Source organism: Chlamydotis macqueenii, chromosome 24 (assembly GCF_036417535.1).
Source record: "Chlamydotis macqueenii isolate bChlMac1 chromosome 24, bChlMac1.mat, whole genome shotgun sequence".
In the NCBI taxonomy this organism is placed as follows: domain Eukaryota; kingdom Metazoa; phylum Chordata; class Aves; order Otidiformes; family Otididae; genus Chlamydotis; species Chlamydotis macqueenii.
The window spans coordinates 3,633,626-3,648,592 of record NC_141579.1 but is presented as its reverse complement, the minus strand read 5'-3'; positions in this window follow the sequence as shown (position 1 = coordinate 3,648,592).

Here is a 14,967-nt window from a genome sequence, read left to right as displayed (position 1 = left end):
CATCCCGGCGTAGTCTGACTGAGGAGGTGTAACTCAGGGGTGACTTCTAGAGCCTGTCATGGCAGGTTGACCTTGCCCAGCTGCCAGACGCCCATCCAGCTGCTCTCTCACTCCCCCTCCTCAGAGGGACAGGGGAGAAAATCAGATTAAAAACTTCATAGATTCTCAGAGGCTGCAGTCCTTCAGGATAAACCTGCTCCAGTGCTCCAGGATAAACCATCCCACAGGGCTTGGGTCTGGAGGAGGCCCTGGGCAGCACCCGCGAGCATCGAGCTCTGCAGAGAAGTGGTCCTCTACAAGGCGGTGAGCCAGCACCATCGCACTGTGCAACAGCTGCGAGGGAAAAACAGCGAAGGACAGCAGATCAGCACAGCTCCGTAAACAAAATAGCCGTGGGGTTGGTGTCGAGTATGTATCACATAACACAGCCACGCTGGAAATCTCCCAGAGAGCAAACCACAGAGACCTCCATTGGCAGAACAAGCCAATGTGAGTTTCCAAAGATGTGTTTTTCCTTTGCTTCCCCCATTTCCTTCAGCAAAGCTTATTCCTACCTCGCGCTGAGAAAAACGTGACCCAGGAGACCTTATTCCTACACAGACACTCGGCTGGCAGGCAGGCAGCCCACACAGGTGGAAGAGCTCAGCTTGGTTTTAGATAACAGTGTGTACACAAATGTCCCCAACAGAGGTGTTTCCAGGAGATCATGTCACCGGGCTAGAGGTACCAGATAATGGACCTAAGGATGCTGAAGGAGGAAGCTTCAGAGCAGCCCATCTCAAAGGGAGGGTGATACAATACTGCATTTTGGCTCTGTCCTTCCGCTCAGGGTAGCCACTGTAATGTTTAACATTCACGCTACAGCGGGGATATTCATTGAGCCACACAAATTGGACAAATTCATTCAAATCTGGACAAAATGCTAACCAGGAACTGCTACTGTTGATCAAATATTAGAGTATTAAGACTACACCTCCTGCTAAAGATATGCTCTGGTCAAACCCAGGTAGCTGGACTCAGGGAAGAAATTGAGTGAAACTGTATGATTGTATACAAAGATTAACCAAACTGTCTAAACACCTCTTCCAACTTTAGGACCTACTCAAACAGAAAAGGAGTTATTGCATTTATTTTTTGATGAAATACTAAATACAAGTAGCTGGGATATTTTCCAGAATGCAGCAGGTAATCTAGATATATTAAAAGTTAAACTGCAAGAAAGTTTAACTTTGAAGATGCTGCAAGGTACTTGGTTTGCCAGGACAGGAGGACAGACCAGTTATTGTGAAACATAGCAATTTCCAAGTGGGTACTACTGTCCCACTGGTCTTCCACACAACTTTGGGCAAGGCACTTCATATCTCTCATTGAAAGTAATCGAAAGGAGCTGGATGTAATTATTACAAAGACTGCTATGATAAATCAGAGACAGCACTGACAAAAGGCTACAAATAATGCAGGAAAGACCCAGCCACAGCCACAAAATTCCAGGGGAATCTAACTCAACTTTACATAAATATGCAAAGCAATTACACATCAGAAAGAAAAAAACTGGAGCAAAGCAAGCATGCCCTCATGCCATTTAGCTGTTGCTTCTGAAACTCCACATGAACTGGCTGCAGACCTTTTTGTAGCAGAAACATTTTCAGCCTGCTACAAAGGGGGGTCATTCTGCTCAGGTCCAAGTGACTGGCTCCAGTCGCGCTGCCCGAGCCAACCACAGTCAGCAGTCTGTCAACTCGTGTTTCACAGGAATTAGGAGCTGTGCTTCACATTCGCTTGCTGACTTCTCTTTTGTATTTCTCCAAAATTTGAACTGTTTTTTTCCTCCTGACCTATAATACTTTTCAATGTCATGAATTAGATTAACTATGATTTTTCAGAGTCTTATTGCAGGATAATAAATGACAGCAAGCATTTCCTACGACAACCTACAGTTTTCTATTCTAGGCAAAATAAAGTTGATTGAGGGAAGAGAAAAGACAAACTGCACAAGCAACAGCGTTGAGCTCAGGGAATTTAATTTTTCCTCTCTCACAGGAGAGAGCTGTCTCAAGGCTAAATGTTTTGTGCGCATAGGTACATATAATAAATGCTTGTAGAGAGATGTTGGTGAAGTGCCATGCTTCTGAAGGAGCTCAGCTACATCATTTGTGCTACGTCGCTAATTTCAAAACAGCTAAACTTCAATAAGACATGAAACTTTAAAAGAGGAAAAAAAAAAAAGAAAAAATAGGTGGAAAAATCATTTGTTGGTAATTTCTGATATAAGGCAAAAAGTTTTAGAGCTTGCTTCTGATCAAGTATAACCAAAAGCCATTATATCTTACTGAATGGTTTGGATGTATTTTTCCCAGCATGAAAGGACTCGCCATCTATCTATCCGTACAGGATTAATGAGTTTACTGGTACCTAATCCCAGCAAAGCTGTCAGCCTGGTAAAGATGTCTCAGTTGAGCAGAACGGTGCAGTAAACATAAGCATCTGAACATAAGGAAGTTAAGAGCAGATAATAACCACCAGGAGCATTGCAAGGGACTGGTGGTCCTTGCAAAGCAGGACTCTTCAGACATCACCGTGGCATAGGAATGAGGCTGGACCCTAAATCTACCTGTAACTCCTACAAAACCCAAACAAGGTCAGAGGTTTGCTTTTCTGGTCTCCTTGATCATACAACCTTAGCAAAGAAGATTTCTTTCAAAGGCAACTGCTACGTTCCTCTGATGGGCTCTTCCAACGTAAATTAAACACCCTACTTTGTGGCTAGCCAGAATTAGAACCTCAGTCTACCAGTTCCCACATGCAAATCTCCAGACTTAGCACTTCCCAGGCACCTTCCAGGAGCTAGCACCAAAAGTAAGTTCCATGTTTTTGCCCATAAACATCTCAGAGAAAAACGACAACTGTCTATATGCACAACAACAGAGCCAGGACATTAAAAAACAAGGCAATAATATCCATCCCCTTAATCATCTCCCTCAGCTAAAAGCCAGTACAGTCTGCCTTAAATTTCAGCTCCAAGTGCTTTTCACAGGATACGCATCATCCCCATGAAACAAATGGATCCATTTCATTTTTTCCACTTAAAGTCGCTGGTGAGTTCAACTTTGGCACCCTAACAAAAAAAGTCTTCATTGCCAGTATGCGCAGTGCTCTGGAATCAAAGTGGGGTGAGAGGAGTGGAAAGTCATTTATAAAGCAAATTTTGCAGCACTAAGAGAATTGCTAAGCTTTACCTCTGGGTTTTATATTGCGTTTCTTAATGTAGCATTGTCTTTAACTCATAAAAATCTGTGGTGGAGAAGAGGAGAAAGGTGACAGTTTAATTTTCTCACTTCATTTTTGAGATTTACAATAACAGAATCATATCAATGTTTGATTTTTTACGAGATTTTGCTGAAGTTTTCTCATATCTAGGATTATAATAGCTTGCCTCTGGGGATGTCATTGCTTTGCTAAGGGTTCCCCAAGCACTTTGCAAAGGCATGGAACAATGTGAAAGTCAACAGATTTCCCCCAAGGAGCATCTGTGGTTTAGGGGTCCCTAAGTCTTGTAGCTCTACAGTAGCCACGCAGCATCCCCATGAGCAAGGTGGTTCCAGATGGAGTATTTCAAGCATGGCCACCTTGATTTGAGGAACTTTGGTATAATGTAAGAGTATTTTATTTGACAAGACTGAGAAAGAGAAAGCATGATTCTTTATCATCCCATCTGAAAGAGCTCATGGAGAACGTCATTCAAACTGACACTATGAAAAATTCAATTTTGTATATATTGACACTTTACCATCCAAATTTATTTCTCCAGAAATTTCCAGCTTTAGACTGCACGAATTGATTTTTAACTTTCACCTGAAAACATCTGCTGGGTTTTTTTTTTTGCCATCAAATACACATTCCTTCCCTTTTTAAGCCACTGCCTGGTAGCTGATTTATTCCAAAAACTCTCCTTTCTTCTTAATATCTCCCTCATCCTTTCTTTGGCTGTTGGTAACTTGTCCTAGTTTATCCTGTTTAAGTAGTTTGCAGGGTCAAAGCGAGTGTCATGGTATGTTTGTCTTAGTCCCATGAATTTAAAAATACCCTGTCCTGCAAATGCTGTTGTCTATTTATGTGGCTATCATCGCTGCTTTAACCATGCACTACACCACCGCACCTAATACTTTTTCTTTTGATCGGCCCCTTTAGCGATTGAGTAGTTTTTAACGTGTCTGGGTGAATTGACATATCTCCGTATCACTCCAGACCTTGAAGTAACTACCTTGGTAACTGCTAGGAAGTGAAAGCCTTTCATTTGTTACAGAGGTAAACGCAATAAATACATACATATCTCTGCAAAGCTTTCATGCAGGCAAAATTTTGTCTTGTGTTTACTTGGAAACCACTTTAAAATGTACTTCTGCCATAAATACACAATTGTTAAAGAGTCAGCAGGACTAAAACTCTTGGTATTGAGTGCTACACCTAGTGGTAAATGTTTGCAGGATTTGTAGCTTTTTTGACATTTAAACAAATAATTACATAAAAAGAACCTTTAGAGAAACAAGTCATAATACTAGGAGCGGGAGAGGAAAAAACACTCCAGAGTGCTTCAGATACTTGTGCAGGGGGCCTGTTCTTCTATCAGCATGCAAGAAATTTATGCAATTAAATTATAATCATTAATGAAACTTGCCCACGAATATAAGCCATACATCAGAAGAAAAAGCCCAGCTACTGAAGATGCAATTTTAACCTAACAACACAAGAGCCACAGATGGTGCTCTGCTATTCCTGTTCCATGGCACAAGGAGATGCTACGGTGTACTTTATACTGTTTACCTGTCTACTGACCCATCAAAACACTCAAGGTACCTTAGATACAGCAACCACGCCAAAGAAAGAACAACTTACAAAGTACACATTATTACACACCCGTGTGGTTTCAAACAGGTTTCTGTTATGAACTTCAGCAGAAATTCACCGCTGTCAACAAAGAGTGAATGTACATTTTAAGTGCAGTGCCTTTAAAGATAGATATTTATCACACATATGTATTTGGAAATGCAATAGGCTTCATTCAACAATACTTCTTTTTACTTTCCATTAAACAGCCATGGAACGAAACCAAGACAAAGTGCTTGGAGTAGGGACTGGCACCCACATTGCCCCTTACTAGAGGGGTGTCCCAGCACTTGGCTCAAGCCTCATGTGCCCTAGCTGGATTAGTGACCTTTAAAACCCCTTTCTGCATGCACACCACCTCTGCAGGCAGGCAGAGCACTGAGGCAACTCAACCCAAAAGCTCTCAGAGCAAATAACTTTAAAAAAAAAAAAAAAGAATTTCAGAAAAAAAATCTCTGCCTGCCTTCTTTATTAGCAGCTTATCTGTCTTCTGTTTGAAGCTTCCAGGGGAAAATAACTGTCTCCTGAAGTGGCCTCCTTCCATCTGAATGTCCCTGTCTGTTGCACAAGATCAGTGCCCGTGTACTTTACGCAGCACAGAGCGATGCAGATCTCTCAGGTACAACACAAGTTCTGCTCCTGAGTTGCAGCTGCAATTTGCAGATCTCAGCCTACTCCATAAGCCTCAGTTCAGAAAGCGTCCCCTAAATGCTTGCCATCTCCAGCTGGTTAATTAAAGCACGTGTAGACTGAACACTCCTATTCCTGGGGGCACCCAGACTGGCTGCCTGCCGCTCACCTGAGCTGGTGGAGCATCAGGTGTTGAAATGTCACTGCTTGCAACGTGGCCTTTCTAAGTCAACCACCAGCACCTTTCAGCCACCAGCACCTTTCAACACTTTGCCGTTAATGGAAGCAGTTCAGCAGGGAGCTCATGCGTACCAAAGGGCTGGGGGAGACGAATACACAGACAGCTGGGAGCCTTCGCTTCAAAAAATGCTCCCATTCCCACTCACAAATGAGAGGTTGCAGTTATGTGCCCAAGGTTATGCACTGAAATTAATGGAAGAGATAATACCATAAGTCAGGAGTCCCAGCTTTCACCACCAGTCAGCCCCACAGACTCCACATTGCATCACGGGCAGCAGCACGCCCAGTCAAGATCGGGCACATGGGAAGGGAAGAGGCAGACAGGTCTGAAGCTTCCTCTCTCCTTTCTCTACAGAAAGCAGAGTACTGCTGGAGAAGTCACCAAGACAGACGCAGCACTGTTACATGGTTAGCACTGTCTGCTTGCCAGTTGGAAGGAGACACAAGTTTCAGAGGTCAAAACTCTTAAGTAATGCTCCAGTTTCCAGCTCATGTCTCCTGAGATGCACAAATACCATCCAACTCACTGTGGACATCATTTCATTTTTATGTTTCTCTATTTTCAAATTACTAAGTAATACAAATGCTTTTAACAGCCATTTTGACGTGCTTGATGTACTCCACAGTTTCTAAAAAGATTTCCCAATAACCCCCGCTTACCTAAATCACTTATTGTTGGTGTTGTTAAGAGGCAGAAGTTAAGCAATTGATTAAAGAGGAAACAACTGTTTGGTGTCTGATATGAAACGAGCTTCCAAGTCTCAGAGCATCGAGTGAGTTCCTGTCCATATCAGAAAATAAGCGACTAGCAGGTTTTTTGTGGTCTCCACAGAGAGGCTGTGGCTTGGGCAGACAGGGAGGATCATTTCTGAGTACTGGGCTCTTGTCAGCTTGTTGGGACACTGTGCTCCTTTCCCTTTCTGATCTACAGCTAGGGAACAGCTGCCATTACAAAGCTCCATGTGTGAAGAGTTAATACACGATTGGTACATTATTAAATACATACATATGCATTTCTATATTAAGTAGTAAAGAGTTTAGCAGGTCAATTATAACCATTTCTGACATATACTATATGCTGCCATTATTCCTTTTACGTAGCACCTGTTATCCTACTGCAAGATATACTCTGCAACTGCAGAATTAAAAACAGATTGGAAGCTTTTGGAGCAAAGACTACCAGTCATATTCACATGGCCTCATATCCACATTCTGTTTAATATCACCTCTTGGCTGGCTTCAGGTGTTCAGAGGAACCTGTGCCAACAGAAGATGCTAGCCTCAGGGACTTTGGTGACTAGATGTGGCCTTTATTCTAACCACACGAAGAAGAGCAGGGAATACAAAGACGATGACAGCATATTTAACAAAGCGTAACTAGCCCAGGGAACAATCAGTCAAATGCTGCATATCTGAGCCCGGACCGTATCTTTGTAACGGGCAGTAGGGAAACATGGGCTCTGACCTTCCCAGTGCAGGGCTCCTGCCACAGATGGCAAGCACAGGTACTTCTGTGTTGCGGCTCCTTCTTGCACCATTAAAAGCCTTTGAACCCAAAACACTCGGCAGAGGCCACTGCCACTTGAGTTACAGGCATAACTCCATTGGCCGCTAACCCATAATATGTCATTATTCCGTAACCTGAGCAGCCATCAAAGGCAAATACACTTCACTTTTTCACTGTGTCATGGGGTTTTTTTTTGTTGATAAAGAGATTAGAGATTTAACTCAACTTGCTTTCTTAATCTCACACTCACATGTATTTTGAGAATTAGGGGAAGGTTTAGTGCCAATACCATCCTGACAGATCTCAGCCTAACTTCCAGGCATCCTAGATATGAAAGAAACCAGAAATCTTTTATGATACCACCACCAGAGACATTTAGACAGTTGACACTTTAACATCCTTAGGAATACACAATCATCATCACTTCAGGCAGTCATGCTTTTCAGGCAATAAACCACGATTTGCCTTGTCCTTCACCGACAATGGTGATTTAATCCACTTCACTCCATTTAGTGATGGTCCTCTAAAAAGAAGAGCTGGAAATCCAGGTAATTAATTAAGAAAAGAGTTTGAACTTGTACTGGAAAGGGAAAGTAATCCTCAGTAGTTACACAATATTATTCAAAATTTAAAGTTTCTAAACTGCAGGCACTACAACGGTGGGGAAAAAGCAATCTTGTTATAAAAATGTTCCAGGACAGCAGACATTGTATGTATACACAATACACATACAAAAGCGTAACAAGATTATGAGATTAAGTACTCTAGCATCAAAGATTTCACAAAGAGACGGTTGCTCCCACAATATTAATTCAGCCATATTTTTACACCTTTATGTCTGATGTTAACATTACTGACAATTAATACACTCAGATTTGCATATCACAAGACAAAGAGGAATAGGAAGCATTGTACAAATGACACACAGTTGATTTAAAATTACTAGAGTAATGCTATCTTTCAGCAAAGTCCCTGACTCCTTTTTTTCCTTTGTCAAAAGGAAAAATTTCTCTGAAATTTCAGGGGAACTCCAAGAACTTTGTTCAGTTGTAATGACTGAAGCGTGGAAACCACATGAATTTCAGGGCAAGCTATGTGATCACTCCAAATAAAATGCATCAAAGCGTGGGAGACATGGACAAGTTTCACATGGAGTTTTGAGGTTTATCCAGTACCAATGGTTAACATTTCACTGCCAACTCACATGAAACAAAACGAGCCTTGTAAGCTGAAACAGCGGAGGAAGCTGCTGAGATGCCGTCTTGAGTAGGTCCATCCCTGCTCTCCGATTACAGATTCCTGCCACTCTGCTCCCACCTCAAATACTGACAGTGCCTGGAGCCAAAGTGAATACTTGGGAGAAAAATCTGAATGGATTTGCAAATGGGTCTTTGAAAAGGACATGCATTATCTCTCAGTTACAGTAGGTGACAAGGTGCCATGAGTTCTGCAATGCATACTCAAACTACCTGGGGAAGAAAAAACAGAGTACACTAACCCAAGCAAAGTCCTGCTGCCCTGCTTATTGCGGCTGCTGCCACAAGGACGGTTCAATGGAAGAGTACAAATCACTAAATTTATTTTCTATATGCAGCACATCTGGGAAGGAAAGGTGACTTTAATGACAAACAGGGTGGTGATGGTAAGCTCTTCAGAGCAGCAGCCATTTCTAGGTACAGATGTGCATAACAGAACAGGGCTCTTTGGTCTTTAAGAGAAACTCCTTCTTGCCCTAAGAATTTAAATTAATATCTAAATACTTAGGGATACATTTGCACACAGTGACTCTCTGTTTCATACAGGGCGCTCACGCGACCTGGAGCTGGCCCCACACCAGCACAGTCGGGCAGGATAAAGCCAAACACGGGGCTCAGCACAGGTATGGGGCCAGCAAACTGACCCTTCTGCAACACAGGGAGTCCAACGCAGGGACACTCAAGTGGCATCATGTTCAGTCTCAGACTGGGTCTGGTCAAGGCAGTGGAAAATCTGAACTAACAAGCTCTTCTGCACCTAACTTGCTGCCGCATGCAGCCATTCACGTATTTCTGCTCTGCATCCTTTAGTAACCCTATTATCCACGTTTTCCCATTGTCTGGAGTTTCAGTCGCCCCATTATTTTGGACAATGGAAAACAGACTGCACTATGGTACCTTTCTTGACATTTTAACACCCACCCCTTTTCCTTTCTCTCGAAAGAAAGGGCAGAACAAAGTTCAAAAAATAAAATTAAATAAAAACCATATCTCGGGTTCCGACCCTGAGCTCTGATCTGCTTGGGCAGTCTGACAGCCTGACCACCTAAATGATCTGTCAGAGAAAAGAACTAAATACATGTATATATAGTCACCTTTTATTTAACAATTAATTAATATTTCAATAAACATATACACCTCTCTTTCCAAAGTCCTGTAAGTCAGCACATTTTTTCACCGCAGACTCTTGTAGCCCCTTTTTTTCCTTGAAACTTTATTATAAAGCCCCAAAAGTTCACATAATGTCTCGCTATTGTTTCTTTAAAGAGGAATTCTGCTCCCGCCTCCTTCTTTCTCTCCATCTCTCAGCACCACATGGCACAATAAGAGCCCTTTCATGTTCAAGACCCAGAGTCGTTGCTGTGGTAACTCACCCAGCCTTGCCGAGTATCCAAATAAATAGTTAACGTTAAAAAATAAAATCAGAAACCTGGTGGGTCTGACTGCAATCTTATCTTCACCATGCTGGCTTCAAGGGACACTAAGAAGCGAAATAATAACCTTTTGCCCAGATTAGTCACCTAGAAGTGTCAATTATTTAAGACAGAAGGACATTTGTGCTGTTCCAACAAGTATTTGGCTGAACCGGGAGCACAAAGACAGAGAAAACGCAATGCAGAGCACTGGTAGCCAGTGGCATAAAAATGACGGTGTGGAGTTTTTAACCGCTTGCAGACAGATTTCCCTTCCCTTCCCCTGCTGCCCCTCCCTCGCTCCTGTAACAGCTTTGGGATCGACACTATGGGGAAAGTGCTGGAAGGATTTTATCTAACGGGCAATAAGCAGCGCAAAGCGTCATTAATTGCTACCTTGCAGGAAATGCTGCTCCAAAAGAGAAATCCATGCATTCCGTATGGGGGGGGAAAAAAAAAAAAAAAAAAAAAAAGGATTTTTTCCCCCCCTCCCTCTACGTGCTCAGACAAGCCACCGCTTGAGGCCCCCAAGTCTCTGCTATTATCAGTTAAGTCACGTCTAGTGCCAGGCAAAAGGTCATTTCAGGTCATTCCGGAGATGAAAGGCAGGGGTAATGTATGTGAGAATGCCTGAACTGGCGAGCAGAGAGAAAAAAGGGCGAGGAGGTGAGAGAGAAAAAAGGAGGGAGGAAGGAAAAAGGATGCGAGAAGAGGAAGAGAAGGATAGAAAGAGGGAGGGAGAAGATGAGAGGATGATATCAGACTAAAAAGGAATGTTCTTACTGCCAGGAAACAAATAAAAGACCAAATCACAGCACCTCTGGTGATACACTCTATGAACTTGATTCCTCATCAAATAAAAAGGCTGACACATTTTCCGGGGTCATCTTTTTAATTCATTCCTTCAATGAGCCTTTTCTGGTTCTTTTTTTTTTTTTTCATCTTTTTTTTTTTAACCTTAACTGCTGAGAAAGGCAAATGCTTAAGGGAGAAAGGACTATCCATTGTCTGGGGTGTCTGCTTCAGTCTCCTTTGTCTGGGAATTATAAGAAAGAGGTAGAGGCGCCTTTTTTTTCTCTTTTTATGCATCTAAAAAAAAAATAATCAATTTTGCATTTAGTGGTGAAAAATAAAATATCATGATGCTAGAGCAGACAGCCTAGCCTTTCTCCATTTGCCTTTTCTCACTTCTCCCCCTTCCACTTCTCGGCCCCCCTCCACAAGGTAGTAGTTGGATGAAATTTTCAGTTGAGCCCATCAGTCATTCCTGAATCCATTCCAAGGTTCCCCCTCCACTCTTGACTCCTTCCACCTCCCCCTGCTCTCAGCTCTGGCTATACTTGTCTAACAAATCATTTTTGTAGGACAAGCAACTGGCTCATGCGGAGACTGCACACATAACCCAGGCACTGCCGACAAATTGTCAGGGGAGGAAGAGCTTTAGTGGATTTTTTTTGTTGTTGTTGTTCCTTTATTTGTAAAAAACATTCCTGTTCTGGGATGCCCTCCTCCTCTGTGCTCTCCCCCAGCCACCCCAACCCCACGCTGACCACACTGGTTTTGCCTGAAGCTTCAGTGGAGCACAGACCATGTTGAGAATTACATCAGATAAAATTATCCTTTTATCAGTGTGTGGCAGCACGGTGAGAGCCCTTCACTGCGCAGCAGCCTCACCCAGCTTCATAAGAACACCTTCTTTTGTGCTTTATGCCTGAGAATGGGTCTTCTGGCTAGGCGTGCAAAAGGTGCTGCTGTTTGCCCCCTCCCCGTCCTGCCGTACCCACACAGATTTAGTGCTTCCTAAGGCTGGGGAGAAGGGAAAATTACCTGGGGAACGACCGCAGTTTTCTTTGTTAGCAGCAGGACACTCTGTTTATTGGATTGGGGAGGGGAGGACGGTTGTTAAACTACCTGCAGGTTTTGGGGGTGGGGGCTGCTCAGACTCTGGGTGGACGGCAGCCAGATCAGCGGGTGACACAAAACCCTGCCCAGCCTCACGCTGGAGAAGGCTGTTGCCACCCGGCCGCTGGCCGTCTCCTCCGCAGTGAGTGCCAACGAGAGCCCCATGGCAAACGCTGGCTGCCTGCAGCAGCCGAAATGGCAGGCCATGCAGACCGGCCGCCTGCTTCCCTCAAGGAAAAGCACAGCTATTTTAAACAGCACGAGCTATTTAAAACTGCGGTGCTAGAATAGCTCTGGACATGCAGACAAATGCCCAGGTGAAGCCTCTGGCAACTGCTGATAATGGTGACTTTCCCACACAAGGTATATTCGGAGAGTTTTTCTTGGTTATTGTTCTGGCAGACATTTGAACCAATCAAATAAAATTCATTTTAAGGTTTTGCAGTAAGAGACCACAGTCCTCTCAGGTACCAAGCGACTCTGAGAGCTGTGGAAGACCAAGGTTTAAGTCCCATACCTAATTAATCGGGATGAGTTAGGTTCACTCTCTCCTGCTGATGGTTCTTCATTGACAATAAATTACACTGTGCATTTTTTTCATTCAGTCATGCTAAGTTTCTAGCAGACACACTGTTCTTCCTCATTTGTCACTTTTATTATAGCAGTATCTTAGACACATAGTTGTAGACACTTAATCAATCCTGCTAAGCTGCTATGTCTCTTTGCAACTTGCTGCAACTCTGAAGAATGAATTTCTGCAACTCAATCTCTGAAGTATGATTCAGAGTCTTCACTAGAAAACCTCGGGACTCTTGCTTGTTTATATATTTTCTAATGCTAAAAGTTAAGACATTTTCACGGTGCCATTTGCCCCCTAAGAAAAGCTCACTGCCAAACAAAAATCACTTCCTACTTTACTTAGGTGTCAATGTCCCAAATATGGAGAAAAAAGAAATTCTTTACACAAAAGTCACTCCAAATCCAGAGATCTGTTCTCACATATTGACATTTCTCCAGCTTTGGCCCTACAAAGGGTTAAAGCAATGGCACATTTGTAGATGAAGAGTACACTGCAGGTGTGAGTGCACTATTTGGATAACTGAACAATAATGAAAGCAAGAACACAGGAAGGTGGAAAGGGGTTTTTGCAGTAGACTGAACAATCTTAAGTGTGAGATTCTGTGCACAAAGATAATATCACAATGAAGTTTAGTGGCCTGGCACCGCCCCACACCCAACACACGCGATTCCCACTGAGCTCAAGGAGAGTTACGCCACCAGTGAGGCCAGTTCCACACATCCCTCATTTGTTTACCACATCTCTAGAAGCACACAGGTAATAAACCTCCAGATCTGTATCAAGCTCTGCTGACCGACATTATTTTGGGCTGTAAGCCTAATGTAAGCCTTTAGCTGAGAAGGGACCCAAACACCGGGGCTATGATGGAACAGCACACCTGAAGTTTTCAGTCAAAGCCCAGACAAAAAAAAAGCCTGTAGTTTGGCTCAGGTTTCAGTGCTAAGGAAACAAAGGTAAATATCATTAATTATTACAAGTAGGCAAGCAAAAATGCCAGCGGTCGAGGATAAAAACAAAATCCACAACTATGGTTCAGGCCAAGTTCCTTCCCTGAAGCCTGGCTCTATTACTGTAAGAACCACAACAAGAGCAACACAATTCAGCACACACATGGTAACCGTTGATGGCCCTCTCAGCAAGCTATGAAAGAGGCTGGCAAATGCAAAACAAGTTGTAATGCTACAGCAACACCCCAACTGTACGTTTTAATGCCCACAACTGCTCACCTCTAGGGCAGAACCCCAGAATCTGTCAGAAAGAGTTGATACGAGCACTAACAGAGGATTTGGACGACTTACTTTTTAAAAAAGGGGTCTAGGGGTTAGTGCTGGGATGGGCAGGGACCACAATTACAAATACCTAGAAGGCTGGCACAAAAAGGAAGAGCGTAATGATCATTTAGAACAAGAGGTTTCTTATTCTCAGTACAAAGAGCCCTGAATTTGCTCACCAAGGGATTCAGTAGAGCCTCCAACAAAACTGTAAGTGGGAAAACATCTGCCAAGGGACAACCCGGGCCTTGTGATGGTGACCTGGAGAGAGGGGACGGACTGCAGAGCATCCCCTCTAACCTTATGATTTTAAAGCCATGTTCATCTCCTCCATTCTGCAGAGGTGGTAAGCTTAGGTAAAGACAGGTGAAATCATGCGAGTCCTGAGAGGGCCTCTTATTACAAATTTACTGAGTTTTTTTCCTCAGATGAGCACTAAATTGAGCAATGCAGACCTCACACAGTATTTGTTCATTATATCAGAGACTTTTAAAGTGGGAATAGCAAAGAGCTTTCAGTGAAATTAAAAATGTAAATATATTTCTGATATTAGTTTCAGATTCCTTTCCCTCACCCTGCTTCCTGAAAATTACTGTATAAGCCTCTGCCACCAGATTTCCAAGACAGCTTCCTGTAATACGACTGGAGGCATATGCCATCAGCACCTGAATCTTACTTTGTTGTTATGGGCCAGCCATATGTTTCCTATTAAAAAAAATTACTTTCTATCACAGGAAGTCACTTTTTCTAGCAACAATAGCGGAGGTTCTTGTAACCGTTTCACCCATAGAGGGAAAAATAATGACTAACCACCAACTATAGCAGCTTTATCAAAGTCACAAGGGTAACCTGTTTTCTGAGTCTTCATATTCAACAAATTTTATATTCTGATTAATTTATTCAGTGACATTGTGCTATTGCAACAGCAGCCAGGGGAAATTAAAAGACTTCAGGATATGAACAACAAATTGGAATACTGTCAGCTTCTTCAGGCAGTGTGCCTCCTACCTCAAACTACAAATCAGCTTTACACAGGGTCAGAAAACTTTAAATCTGACAGCACATTTGGCTCTTTGGCAAGGGGACACCTCTCCATCGTGAAAACTGAGACTCAGTCACTTGACACGGAATTTCCAAAATTGTATTAAAGATCGTTTCTGATACTACACACAACTGTAACACGGAGTATCCGAAATGGAAGGCAGATGGGAGTTTGCCAAAATTGTATTATATTTTTTATTTGAAAAGGAAACTTTCTTTCAAACAACATCATTTGCAATGACAG